Here is a 15,000-nt window from a genome sequence, read left to right as displayed (position 1 = left end):
TGGTCTCTAATCGCAGCCAAGTGCAGGGTCCCAGCAAGCCAAGTGAGAAGGTGGAGAGACTGAGCATAGAGATGAAAAGCCTTCTCTCTGGCCTCAACCAGAGGTGGCTGCTCCCTTTCAGTCATCACCCAAGGAGGAAATTCAGTCCCCAGCCCTGGGCCAAGACAGATGCATCTTGGTAGTCACACCTGAGGGAAGAGGGAAAGCAGGTGTGGAGGCGGGGGTGGAACTAGGTGGAAGGAAGAGAAAGAAGGAAGAAAGAAGAGCAGGCGCAGCAGCAGGGTAAGAAGCATGAAGGGAGCAGAACGCTACAGCTCCATGTGTCCAGCAGGTGGCTACACTGAGCAGTCTGCATCAGTCCATCCCCACTGCAGCTGGGCAGCCCCTTCCAGCTTGCTTTGTAAGGCTCAGCGTGTGGCTTCCTGTCCTGAAAAGCCCACCTAAGTCACAAAGCCCCTCATTCCCCTTTACCCTACTTTTCATCCGATTTTCTCCAAATGACTCCCTAGCCTGAACTGCAAAATCAGTAAGACATTTCACAAACCCCCATGCCCTCACCCCGCACAACCCCGAGAGACGAGGAAGAGAAGCCAGAGCAGTGGGCTCCAGGGTAGTGAGATTCCTGGATCCCTTCCTCCTAGGCTGGTGCCCGGTTGATCCAAGGCTCCTCAGAAACCCCATTTTCTCTGCCTACCTGGGTTGGGAGTCCCTGAGTACAGAGGTATAGGGACCACTGTGATTTTTTGGGGTGTGGAAGTGAGGTCATATCAGGGAATTTCTATATGTCTGTCATTCAGAGAAGTTGATGCAAATTCGCTGCAAAGTAATAAACAAATGTACACTATTTACATCAGAAGTCAGCAGTTGTGGCATTTGGGGGACCAGGACAGCAGCAACAGTCCACACTCCACATGGCCTCATGAGGTAGTGAGAAGAGTGAGCCCCAGGCTGGTGCAGATGGGTTTTTCTGCACTGCTGCCCACCCGATTCCCCAGTCCTGAGTCACTCCAGGCGAAGCAGTGGCCAGATGCGTGGGAGACAGGGGAAGTCACATCCTGCACTCAGGGAGCTTGCAGTCTGGTTGATGGCCTTTAGGCCTCAGTCCCATGCCTCCTCCCACCATGGTCCCCCAGCCTAATGCCAAGATTCTCCCCAGGCTGGGGCCAAACTGGGATTTTATCCCCCCTTTCCCCATGTAGGAGGGGATTATTGTGAAAAGGAAAAATAAGGATCACAGAATCCTTGGGAAGATTTCAAAGATGCCATACCTATATTTGCATATCACTAATAAAACAGCTGCTGAGTTCTGGAAGTTTACACTTGCTCAGTTCTTACCTGCAATGAAACCTCAACCTAGCATTCAGTTTAATTCAACAAATTAAATGTATTGAGTGTCTTGTACAGGCCAGGCTTTGTGACGGATGCTGAAGACTGTGGTCTCTGCCTTGAATAAGCCCTAAGTCTGGCAGGGGGAGAAAAACACATCAAAAACACTGTAATTTGAAGAGACTCACATTAGAGTCAGATAGGTACAAGTACTATAGGAGCAAGCCTGAAGAGGAAGCATTTGATCCTGCCACTCTGCCGATAGCAAGGGGGCCAGGGAGAACTCCACAAAGGAAGTGACATTTGAGCTGGGCCCTTAAGGGTGAGTAAGAATTTGCTAGGGAGAGGAAGACCAGGGCAGAAGCAGGAGCTTGGAAAAAAGCACAGAGGCCTCAAAGAGTGGTGCAAAATCCAAAGGCTGTAGGGAAGAGGTCGATGAACCAAGGGCCTTGAGGCAGAGGATACTGGACACATCCTGTAGAGAGGGCTTCATCCTGAATCTGCTCCCCACACTACGAAGCCGTAGACGTTCCTGTTCTCAGGATCCCTGTCAATACTGGGATCATCATGCTTCCTCACCCTGTTTCCATGAAAGCAGCAGGCTCCTACGGCTGGGCCTGGGTTGGCTGGCAGAGCCCCTCCAGGAATATCTGACAGGAGGGTTCATGTGCTAATTAAGCATGCATCTGATATTGCAGACATGACAATCAATTAGCATAGCTGATGAGACACCTCCACGAATGAGCTGTGTGGGGGCTCCTGCATGCCCTGAACCCACTCTGGCCTACTCTCACTCAGAGCAGCCGCCCCAGACTCACTCATTCATTTGAAGAAAGAGCAGAGGCTTTGGTAGAGCTGTGGTCTTTAACCTCAGTTTCCTCACCTACGAAAGGGAAATATTAGCGTTAACCTTGCTGGGTCATTGTGAGATTAATATATGGAGAGTACCTGTTTTTAGTGCCTAAGTTAGTACTTAATAAATGATAGCTATTAGTTCTGGGGTGTAATGCCTTGGGTTAGGAGCTAGGGATTTGAAAATGAATAAAAAACAGTTTTTGGCCATAGGAACTCCCAACGCACAAAATAGTATGATAAATGCTGTCCTCAAAGTGCCATGAAAACTCAGAAAATGGCTGAATTAGTAAGCAGATCCTGCTCTGGGAGCAGTAGCAAGAGTTCGAATTCTGAGTTCCTAAGTATAACTGGGCAGACAGGGCCCTCCTGGCCCCTGCCACACAAAGCCTGAGGGGCTCCTAGCACCTCAGATGAGTGCTTGAATAGTAGTTTTGTCTTTGCCAACAACTTTTTTTTTTTTTTTTTGAGACAGAGTCTCACTCCGCCACCCTGGCTGCAGTGGCTCAATCACAGCTCACTGCAACCTCAACCTCCCAGACTCAAGTGATCCTTCCACCTCAAGCCTGTCACGTAGCTGGGACGACAGGTGGGTGCCACCACGCCCAGCTAACTTTTAACTTACTGTAGAGACAAGGTCTCAGTATGTTGCCCAGGCTGGTCTCAAACTCCTGGGCTCAAGCAATCTACCCACCTCAGCCTCCCAAAGCACCAGGATTACAGGCATGAGCCACTGCCCCCAGCCCACATTTTCTCTTTAACTCATATCAAAAGACTTTTCAAATTGACTCAGAAGCTAAGTCCTCTCCAGCATGAGGCCATGTTGGCCGGGCTCATCTGAGCCTCAGGAGTGTAACTGGGTCCAAGTAACTCCCATTCCGGCCTCCTCCTCTCCTGCACCAAGACAAACCAGGACAAGGCTTAGCATCCTACCACTTTCATGCTGAGAAAGCACAGAAGAACAAGAAAGTAGGATTTCTAGAGGTTAACGGTAACTATACTGAGTCCAAAACACCAACTGCACAAAAAAAGACATTGGTGCAACATGGCTCCATCTCCTTTCTCACGATAAGTGTAAAGGAGACACAGGAGCTTCTGACAATAGTTAGTGCAGTGGGAATCCATGGTGTGATGCAGTCACATGAAAGCTAATCTAGGCCAGGCATGGTGGCTCACACCTGTAATCCCAGCACTCTGGGAGGCCGAGGCAGGCAGGTGGATCACCTGAGGTCAGGAGTTTGAGACCAGCCTGGCCAACATGGTGAAACCCCATCTCTACTAAAAAATACAAAAATTAGCCAGGCGTGGTGGTGGGTGCCTGTAATCCCAGCTACTCGGGAGGCTGAGCCAAGAGAATGGCTTGAACCTGGGAGGCAGAGGTTGCAGTGAGCTGAGATTATGCCATTGCACTCCAGCCTGGGCAAAAAGAATGAGACTCCATCTCAAAAAAAAAAAAAAAAAAGCGAATCCAATCTTAAATACACTGATTAAAATAGGATATCTAGGCTTTTTTCAGACATCTCTCTCTCTTTTGCAAGGAGCTGCTCTCCTCTCTGCTTTCTTCTATTAAACTTTTCACTCAACCCACTAAAAAAATTAATAAAATAAAATAGAATATCTAGCTGAGTGTGGTGGCTCAAGCCTGTAATCCCAACATTTTGGGAGTCTGAGGCAAGAGGATCACTTGAGCCCAGGAGTTGGAGACCAGCCTGGGCAACATACCGATACCCCATCTCTACAAAATATTTAAAATTTAGCCAGGCATGGTGGTGCACACCTACAGTCTCAGCTACTCAGGAGGCTGAAGCAAGAAGGATCCTTTGAGCCCAGGAGTTTGAGGTTACACTATACATATATATATACCACACATACACACATATGCATAATGTCTACACTGAGGGAAGTGATACCGACTATACTCTGATCAGCACACTTTGAACATTATGGCCCAGCTCACCCCAACTGGAATGAGTTCAGAGAAGTCAGTGTCAGACTCAAAATCATGCATTAAAAAGGATGGTTGAAGAAACTAGGGGAAAAAAAAAAGTCAAATGGGCCCAACAGCTTTCTTCTAATGGCAACATTATGGCTCTCCTAGGGTCCTGCATCCTTTTCTCCTCCTGCCTCTCCCGCTGGTGTCAGCCTCTGGCACAGGTTGTCACGCTTGGTTCTGCTGTTGAACTGAGGGTAGAGGAGAGGGACAAGGCCCTCTAGGAGAGGTATCCATGAACACCATTAAACCTTCTGTGTGTGCTCATATGTCTATCACAGCACCGTTCACAATAGCAAAAATAGAGAAACAACCTCAATCTAAGTGGCCATCAATGGATGATTGGATAAAGAAACTGTAGTATATATACACAATAGAACACTATTCGGTCATTAAAAAAAGAATGAAATCATGGTCTTTTGCAGCAACATGGATGGAACTGGAAGCCATTATCTTAAGTGAAACAAAATCAGACACAGAAAGACATATATTGCATGTCCTTTCTTGTAAGTGGGGGCTAAATAATGTGTACACACTGGGCACAGTGGCTCACGCCTGTAATCCCAGCACTTTGGGAGGCTGAGGCGGGTGGATCACCTGAGGTCAAGAGTTCAAGACCAGATTGGCCAACAAGGCAAAACTCTCTGTACTAAAAGTACAAAAAAGAAAAAAAAATTACGTAGGCATGGTGGTGTTTGCCTGTAATCCCAGCTACTCGGGAGGCTGAGTCAAGAGAACTGTTTGAACCCGGGAGGCAGAGGGCGCAGTGAGCCGAGAGTGCACCATTGCACTCCAGCCTGGGTGACTAAGTGGGACTCTTGTCTCAAAAAATAATAATAATGTAGGCCGGGCGTGGTGGCTCACGCCTGTAATCCCAGCACTTTGGAAGGCTGAGACAGGCAGATCACAAGGTCAGGAGAAAGAGACCATCCTGGTTAACACAGTGAAATTCCGTCTGTACTAAAAATACAAAAACTTAGCTAGGCATGGTGGCGGGCGCCTGTAGTCCCAGCTACTTGGCTACTTGGAAGGCTGAGGCAGGAGAATGGTGTGAACCCGGGAGGTGGAGCTTGCAGTAAACCGAGATCGTGCCACTGCACTCCAGCCTAGGTGACAGAGTGAGACTCCATCTCAATAATAATAATAATAATAATAATAATAATAATAATAATGTGTACACATGGACATAAGAGCGTGGAACGATAGACAATGGAGACTTGGAAGGGTGAGAGGGAGGGAGGGGGGTGAACGATGAGAAATTACTTAATTAGCGTTATGTACATTATTCAGGTGATGGATACCCTAAAAGCCCTGAATTCACCAGTATACAAGCTGTGCATGGAACAAAATTGCACCTGTATTCCATACATTTATACAAATAAGAATACAATAATTTCAAAAATAAAACTGTGTATGAAGATAAATTTCCTACTATCTTATTATTTAAAAGATTGTCTGCTTCCTTTCCTGTATAAGTTTTAATGCAAGGCTCTCCTCCTATTAGCTTAATGCTGTGGCCCCAGGAAGGGAAACAGGTAGAGCACAGGGAGAAAAATTTATCCTAACGCATCTAAAATTGTGTCAGATAGAAAAGAGTTCATCTTTTTTTTTTATAAGCCCCAAGTTGGATAATTCAGACAAATGGTGAAGCCATGGGAAAAGACAACTGGAAAAAAGCTAGAGTTGCTCAGGAATGGAATCCATATGTCCCAGGAGGGGAGACAGAGGAGAAAGTGTTCAAATGTGAGTGGAACGGCACGTCACAGAAATGTGTTTTGCCAGGGGATCCTGGCACTGGGGTGAGTGTGAGGATTAGCTCTTATCGAAGGCTCTTTCCAACTTTGATTCTAGGATTAATCGAATAAATACTGCATTTCCATGGTACTAGAGGGGAATAGCAGTTGAGCTAGTGAACTGATGGAAATACTTTCACACTAATTGGTATGGGGAAGGTGGAATAACTAGAAGCCCTTTAAGGTATCTTCCAACTCTGAGATTCTTATTTTGTGATTCCAGGTTCTGAAAGGGAGCCACTGTAGAGCTACTGGCAGATCTACACAACTCAAGATGCAGCTCACCCCTCTGTCTCAGGTTTCAGGACAACACCTGGTGTGTGCACGTGGGTGGGGGGTGGGTGTGGGAAGCAGAGATGAGGGCAGGAAAAGACAGACATCTGAAGGGCCAGAGATTGGGCGCCTGCACGCACGCACACACACACACACACACGCACGCACAGTGGAGATATAGAGTTGGATCCTTCCCTTAACTGCTGGCCACAGTCATCCATTGTTGGGGACACAGCTGCCTCTACCTCCTCTCCCAAAGCCAGTGCAGGCTCGAGGCAACCTAAGACACCAAACCTCTGAACCAAAGTCCATTTGCCAAAGCATAGGTGCCCACTCAAAAGCCCACACAGAAGACGGGGCTGAGTACAGAAGCTACTCCCAACATGACCAGGAGGCATCACTTCAAGTGGCACCTTCAGCCATCTCTGTGTGCTCTGAGGCTGCAGATAAGAGTCCTCTACTCACCCACTACCTGGCATCCCCCTCTCACTCCCCTCCCTGTCCCAGAGCTCCTGCTCTCTGCTCCCCTCCCCCTAATGCAGGGTGGATAGGCAGAGAACACAGGATGCTTCCTGCCCTTGGCCCTGCTCAGACCTCAGTGGTTCAAACACAGCCCTCCCCAAAGAGTTCTCACTACCTGCTCCCCATTATGACCACAGCCTCTCTGCATCACCCACAGGTAACATGGCCCTTGGCAGCCTGCTTTCTCCATCCCACAGGACTCCCACACACCTCACCCCACTCTGCCTCCTCTACTTTATACTGGCCAAAAATGGGACTTTCTTAACAGCCAAAAAAAGCTGCCCATCCTCTCCCAGTATCCCACCCTTGAACTTTGAAGGCTGAGTCAAGAGTTTTACTTCTGTCAAAACACAGCCAGTGCAGAGAGCCAAACTTCTTCCCTCCCACTGAGGAACTGGAGGGGCTTGCACAAGGTCTCATGGATATAGCCTTGCAGCTTTGGAAGCAGAGAGAGAACAAAATCCCTGACTCAATTATCTTCCTTTTTTGTTCCTAGAGACTCTTCTTTTTCCTGCCCCTGAGGACACACAGACACCGTGGCAACCGCACTAAGCCCAGGGGTGATGTGTTTTCCTACATGGAGTTTCACCCACCCATGCAGGAGTCCACCATTGACCATCTTCATTGTAAGCCACCCTGCCCCCAACCAGCACTATGCTCAAAGCCAAAAGAAACAACCAAACATGAAATGCTGGTGAAAACCACTTTTGAAATTCCACATGCCCTTGAATGTTAAATGCAGAGAAGTCCCCACCCCTCCCCACCCCCACCACTAGTTCTTATGTACCTAGTTTCAAATAAATTCAAACTAGGTCCTGTCTGGACACCACCACCAGCACCCACCTCTCCCCTGACAGGGGGCAATGGGATACCATGAGAAGGCTACCATGAGATAGGCAAGAATCACTGGAACAAGTCAATCACTTCTCCCCCGCTTCTAGACACCCCCTCTCCAGGGGACAGAAGATCCCCACCTGTTTGACTACTCTTCTTCAAATAGTACATCCCTCAGTCCCACCCAGCAAGAGACACTGGCTCTCCAAACCCGGCCAGAGAACAGTAACCCTGGTGTTCAGGTAAGGCCAGGAATGAGACGAGAGAGGGGTCAACAGAGACTGGGACATATGCCACTGAGGCAGCAGACATGCTCTTTAAGTATCTATTTTAAGAGAAGATACTATTTATTAAGCACCTACTACATGCCAGATACTATGCTAGATAACTTTATTTCAGATCCTCTCAAGAACCAGAAAGGGATATATTATCCTGATTTTACAAATAAGGAAATTGTGTGGCCAGGTGTGGTGGCTCACACCTGTAATCCCAGCACTTTGGGAGGCCAAGGCAGGTGGATCACCTGAGGTCAGGAGCTCGAGACCAGCCTGGCCAACATAGTGAAACCCCGTCTCTACTAAAAACACAAAAATTAGCCGGGCATGGTGGCAGGAGCCTGTAATCCCAGCTACTCGGGAGGCTGAGGCAGGAGAATCGCTTGACCCAGGAGGCGGAGGTTGCAATGAGCCGAGATTGTGCCACTGCATTCCAGTCTGAGGGACAAAAGCGAGACTTCGTATCAAAAAAAAACCAAAAAACAAAAAACCAAAAAAAAACAAATAAGGCAACTGTGGCTCAGAGAAGTTAAGTAACTTGATAGTTCCTTTTTGATGACCTCTCACTCTAGGAGACTGATACCACTGACTTCCCCTACTAAGCCCCATTAATGAAGGGCAGGTCAGAAGGACTCCTCCATCCCCACTTGACCCCCAACAAACTGAACTTCCCACTAGGGGAAGCGGCAGAAGCTAGTTGCTTTTCAGCAGTTGGAAGCCCAGGAGGAAATAGCCCTAGGAGATGTTAAATACCACCTGAAGCCCCTTCGCATGGCTCCATCCTGCAGCATTAATTTTTCCTCATGCAGCAAACATATCCAGCATGTGCAGAAGGAAACTGCCCCTGGCTGGCAGCCCACTACTTACCTGCATGAAGACCTGAGCTGGCCAAAGCAGGAGACAGCCATCCTGGGTGGGAACAGTACTGTCAAGTTTGATGGGGACACAGTGACCAGGGTAAAGTGCCCAAGCTCTCTGTCAACAAGTAATCAGCATGAAGGTCCTAACTATTACTTCAGGGTATATGGGGGAGAACAAAGAAAAGTTTACCCTGCTTGGGATATCCCAATCCCGCTTTTCTTGGGAAACCCAGAAATATGGCTTTCCCTAACCTGCAACCATTCACAGACTGATCTCTCCCTGACAACAGAGGTAATGTAAGTACACACTAGACGTATATGTTTGACACACAGTAAGTACTTAATGAAAGAGAGCAATTAAAATGATAATTTTCCCCAGACAGGCATTCCTCTCTTCCCAGAGGTCTTGTCTACCTCCTCCCAAGCCTCTGGTAAAAAGAGTCAAGGGACCGGGCATGGTAGCTCACGTCTGTAATCCCAACACTTTGGGAGGTGAGGTAGGCGGATCACCTGAGATCAGGAGTTCGAGACCAGCCTGGCCAACATGGTGAAACCTGGTCTCTACTAAAAATACAAAAATTAGCTGGCTGTAGTGGCGCACACCTGTAATTCCAGCTACTCAGGAGGCTGAGGCAGGAGAATTGTTTGAACCCAGGAGGCAGAGGTTGCAGTGAGCTGACATCATGCCACTGTACTCCAGCCTGGGTGACAGAATGAAACTCTGTCCAAATTAAAAAAAAAAACAAAACACACACACACACACAAAAGAGTCAAGGGCGAGTGCCCCTCTATCACACTTGGGATCTTCAAAGCCAACTTCCAAACTGAAACTACCAGCAACCAATTCTTCCAGGATTGGGGAACTCAGCCTCAAGTATGCTATGGACCTCCTTGCAGAGGCTATGAGAAGCCCTTATGAACTGCTCTGGGCAGGAAGTGTCTGCTCAGTGGTTCTTCTTTTTTGTTTTTACATTTTTTTGATTTTATTTATTTCACTGAGATGGGGTCTCATTGTCCAGGCTGGTCCTGAACTGCTGCGCTTAAGTGATCCTCCCACCTTGACCTCTTGAGTAGCTGGAATTACAGGAATGCACTACCATTCCCGATCTGTTTTAATGTTTTTGAATTCAGATATAATTATCACACCATAAAGTTCACCCTTTTAAAGTGTACAATCCAGAGGTTTTTCACATTGCTCATGGCTTCTTAAGTCTAAACTTGAAAGTGGAGGAGGCGGCTGGGCGCGGTGGCTCAAGCCTGTAATCTCAGCACTTTGGGAGGCCGAGCTGGGCGGATCACGAGGTCAGGAGATCGAGACCATCCTGGCTAACATGGTGAAACCCTGTCTCTACTAAAAAATACAAAAAAACTAGCAAGGCGAGGTGACGGGCGCCTGTAGTCCCAGCTATTCGGGAGGCTGAGGCAGGAGAATGGTGTAAGCCCAGGAGGCGGAGCTTGCAGTGAGCTGAGATCCGGCCACTGCACTCCAGCCTGGGCGACAGAGCGAGACTCCGTCTCAAAAAAAAAAAAAAAAGAAAAGAAAGAAAGTGGAGGAGGCGTAAGAAAGGAGAGCAAAGGGGTCTGATTTGATTAAAAGGAAAAAAAAAATCTTCCACATAGAGAAAGGTTTCCAAAGCCCAAGTAAGGGAGATTCTGATCAAAACCTAAATACTGGGTCTCTCTCTTGAAAATCTTTTCCGTATTGGAAACAGGATTATGTTCTAGATCTAAGGCCTATTATTATGAAGTGTGTATAGACACAGGGCCCTGCTTTCACTAGTCTAGAAAAGGCATATCACACTGCCCTCTAGTAGACAGCCTAGGAAATGACAGTCAGTTAGGGGCTGGACAGGTTTGGGATCTCTCCCCTACAAGATGTGCTGTGTTCTCACACTTAAAGGCAGAGAAATTGGAGGGAGTGGAGTTTTTAAATGTTCACTAATGCCTTCTAAATAAACACAGAGCTCACCTGAAACAGAATCTAACTGCTTTCCCTACACCTCAATCTCTGCTTAAAAATAAATAATACATTCCTGCACATGCCTGTAATCCCAGCTACTCAGAAGACTGAGGCAGAATTGCATGAACCTGGGAGGCGGAGGTTGCACTGAGCCAAGATCGTGCCACTGCACTCCAGCCTGAGCGACAGGGCGAGACTCCATCTCAAAAAAAATAAATAAAAATAAATAAATAAATAATACATTCCTTTGTTAAGGGAAAAAAAGTGATTTAAGATTTCTAAAGCCTCTGAGCCTCTTAGAGTGAGGTGTTCCTAAGAAACAGTGTGGGGGTTCCACAAAAATGAAGTTAAAACCCAAACCCATATGGAAACAAAACCTAGCTGTGCAGAAGGGGTGTGATAACGAGCTAGGAGTTGAATGCCTCCTCTGCCACCTTGGGAAGGTAAGACAGTAGGATCACGGCCCACAAGTTTGAGGCTGCAATGAGCATGCCACAGCACTCCAGCCTGGGCAACACAGCAAGACCTGTGCTATAAAAATAAAGTACTTCCATCTCATAAATGCTGACTCTCGACACAATTCCAGTTTACCCTTTATCTCCCTACCTAAGCCCTTCTCTGACAATCACTGGCCAGAGTTACGGAAGAGACATCCCTAATTTGGTAGTAACCCCAACTGATAGTCCCTTCAGAATTTTCAGGTCTCAAAACCATTTAAAAATCCATGTATGTCTCAAATGGCTGGGGGATGGACAGGCTTTCTTTAGGAGTCTCAGAAGTATATAATGTGGCAAACATAATATGTTATGTGTCCAACAACATCCATCTATCTCTTCTTCCTGATGCATATTATATTCCTGGGGCTCCTTTGCATTAAGAGGGAGCCTTGTAACTAGGTTCTTACCAACAGAATATGAGTAGAAGTGTGTGCTGCTTCTAGAGCTGGCCCATACATCTGCCAAGCAATCCTTCAAGTTCTGCTCAACTCACTAAAATGGTAATGCCCAACGCAACCTTGGAAGCCATAGTGAAGTTGGCATCAGCCTGATCCCTAAACATCTTCATGGAGTATCCCACTCCTACTTTCTCAACCTAAAACAACCTGGATGTTACATGAGTGAGCAGGGGGGAAAAACATGACTATCTGGAGTCTGCTTTAGCAGTTTAGTCTACCCTAACTAATATGGGTACTAAATGTCAATTCCATGAAAGCAGACCTTGCTTCTGGAGCTGCACTCAGGGCTTCAGGTACAAAGAACTGAGTTATCACAGGCCTGAGTTCATGACACACGATCACTTTCATCCATGCAAGGCCCTCTTTGCTTCCCTTTCCCCACTTCATTCTCCATTCTAATCTCATTCTGTTCCCTCCCACAAACCTATTCTACTGATTAAGGTGTATATCCTCCTTATAAAATAATATCACTTCATGTGTTTAATTTATATAGCTGATTTTTGCTTTAAATTTCATTGTTCCTCATTTTTTTTCACTTGAGGTCTATCATTTCACTAAATTCCTAACAGCTTGCATTTGACTTAAAAAAAAATACTCCATTATATGTATATACCACATTTTACTTGTCAATTTCCTTAGTGATGGACATCTAAGTTTTTTCCAAATTCTTGCCACCCAAACTATACATAGAAAAACATCCTTGTATCTACTCCTCAAGGATTTCTGCAAATTTATCTGAAGGATATAGCCAGGAGTGGAACTACTTTGAAGTATGTACATATTTAAAGTATTAGTTATCTGTTGCTGTGTAACAATTGTTATGCTTATAACTGTACCTGCTGTTGCTTACCCACCCTAAATGCAAATTTCCTTCCCTAAATGCTTGAGCAGCTTAAAACAATAACAACTCACAGAATGAGGAAAGTATTTGCATATCTAGTAAAGGACTTATAACCAAGATATATATAAAGAATCCTTTACATAAGAGAGTGCCTGTGTATGTGTATATAACCAATAACCCAAATGAAAAACGGGCAAAGGGTTTGAATAAAGATTTCTCCAAAAGATATATAAAGATGCTCAACATCACCAGCCACCAGGAAAATGCAAATCAAAACCATAATGAGATATACCACCTCCCACCCACTAGGATGGCTATAATCAAAAAGACAAATAATAAGTGTTGGCAGGCATGTGGAGAAATTGGAACGCCCATACATTTCTTTGGAATAAGTTTGGCAGTGCCTCAAAAAGTTAAACATGGAGTTACATATGACCCAGCAATTTCACTCCTAGGAATATAAAAAGGAAAACATACACCCATATAAAAACTTATACATGAATTTTCACAGCAGCATTATTCATAATACCCAAAAAGTGGAAACAACTTGAATGTCCATCAAATGACACATAAATAAAATGTGGTATATCCGTACAAGGGAATATTATTCAGCCTTAAAAAGGAATGAAGTGCTGATATATATTACAACATGGATGAACCTTGCAAACATTATGCTAAGCACAAAAAGCCAGACACAAAAGGCCAAATATTACATGAGAGTCCCATTCATATCTTACTATGAAAGTCCTGAACGGACAAACTATACAGGCAGAAAGTAGATTAGTGTTTGCCTAAGGCTGGAAAAGTTAGGGGAAAGTGGGGAGTGACTGCCAATGGGTACAAGGTTTCTTGTACTCACAAGATGATAAAAATGTTTTAAAATTGTGGTGATAGTTGCACAACTCTGTGATATATTACAAGCCACTGACTGAATCATACACCTTAAGTGGGTGAATTGTGTAGTATGTAAGTTGTATTTCAATAAAGCTGTTTTTAAAAAATACTAAACATGGCCGGGCGCAGTGGCTCATGCCTATAATCCCAGCACTCTGGGAGGCTGAGGTGGGCGGATCACAAGGTCAGGAGTTCAAGACCAGCCTGGCCAACATAGTGAAACCCCACCTCTACTAAAAACACAAAAATTAGCCGGGCATAGTAGTGCACATCCGTAGTCCCAGCTACTCAGGAGGCTAAGGCAGAATTACTTGAACCCAGGAGGCAGAGGCTGTGGTGAGCCAAGATCATGCCACTGCACTCCAGCCTGGGCAACAGAGTGAGCTCCATCTCAAATAAATAAATAAATAAATAAATACTAAACATTTATTATCTCAGAGTTTCTTTGGCTCAAGAATCTGGAGCTGGGTGTTCTGGGTCAGGATCTCTCACGAGGTCCATCAGGGCTGTAAGCCTGAGGGCGGGCTTGAGTAGAGCTGGCGGATGCACTCCCAAGGTGATTCACTCCTACAGTCAGCAATTTGGTGCTGGCTATTGGTGAGGCCTCAGTGCCTCTCTACCTGGGCCTCTCCAGAGGGCTGCTTGAGTGTCCTCATGATATGGAAGCTGGCATCCTCCAGAGCAAGGATCCAAGATAGCACAAGGCAGATGTTTTAATACCTTTTATGACCTACCTTCCTAAGTCACACATTTCTAGTACATCCTATTGGTTACACAGGTCAACCTTGTTTATTGTGGGAGGGGACTATACGAGGGCTTATATACCAGAGGGCAGAGATCATTAGGGGCCATCTTGGAAGCTGGCTACCCCACTTGATGATAATGATGACGGTGATAATAATAACAGCTCATAATTTTCTGACACTACTGTATGCCAGGCATTGTTCGAAGCTTACAATAAACCTGAGGTAGGTACTATTATGTCTATTTCACAGATGAAAAAAACTAAGGCATAGAGAAGTTAACTGGCTTACCAAAGGCTACACAGCTAGCAAATGACATAGCTGGGATTCAAATTCAAGCAGTACAGCTCCAGAGCCACACTATTAAAAACTGCAATATTGCTCCCTAGATATTAATTTCAGTAAGTTTCATTCATTTGTTCTCCAAAATGAATACACCAGCTGAAATATTCCATGTAGACGGGCACAGTGGTTCATGCCTGTCATCCCAGCACTTTGGGAGGCCAAGGCGGGCGGATCATCTGAGGTCAGGAGTACAAAACCAGCCTGGCCAACATGGTGAAACCCCATCTCTACTAAAAAAACAAAAATTGTATAGCACATGCCTACAGTCCCGGCTACTCAGGAGACTGAGGTGGGAGGATTGCTTGAATCCAGTAAGTGGAGGCACCACTGCACTCCAGCCTGGGCGACAGAGTGAGATTCTGTCTTTAAAAAAAAAAAAAAAGACAGAAAAAAGGAAAGAAAAGAAGAAGAGAAAAGAGAAGAGAAGAGAAAATATTCCATGAGTTCTGATTCCCCATCAGATCAGTCTCTTGCTTATTTTTGCCAAACTAAGATGTAAGGTAGAAACTCAGTGTTTTAATTGGCATATCTCTAATT

This window comes from Rhinopithecus roxellana, chromosome 15, assembly GCF_007565055.1.
Source record: "Rhinopithecus roxellana isolate Shanxi Qingling chromosome 15, ASM756505v1, whole genome shotgun sequence".
Classification (NCBI taxonomy): Eukaryota; Metazoa; Chordata; class Mammalia; order Primates; family Cercopithecidae; genus Rhinopithecus; species Rhinopithecus roxellana.
Note: the sequence above shows the minus strand (reverse complement) of the source record.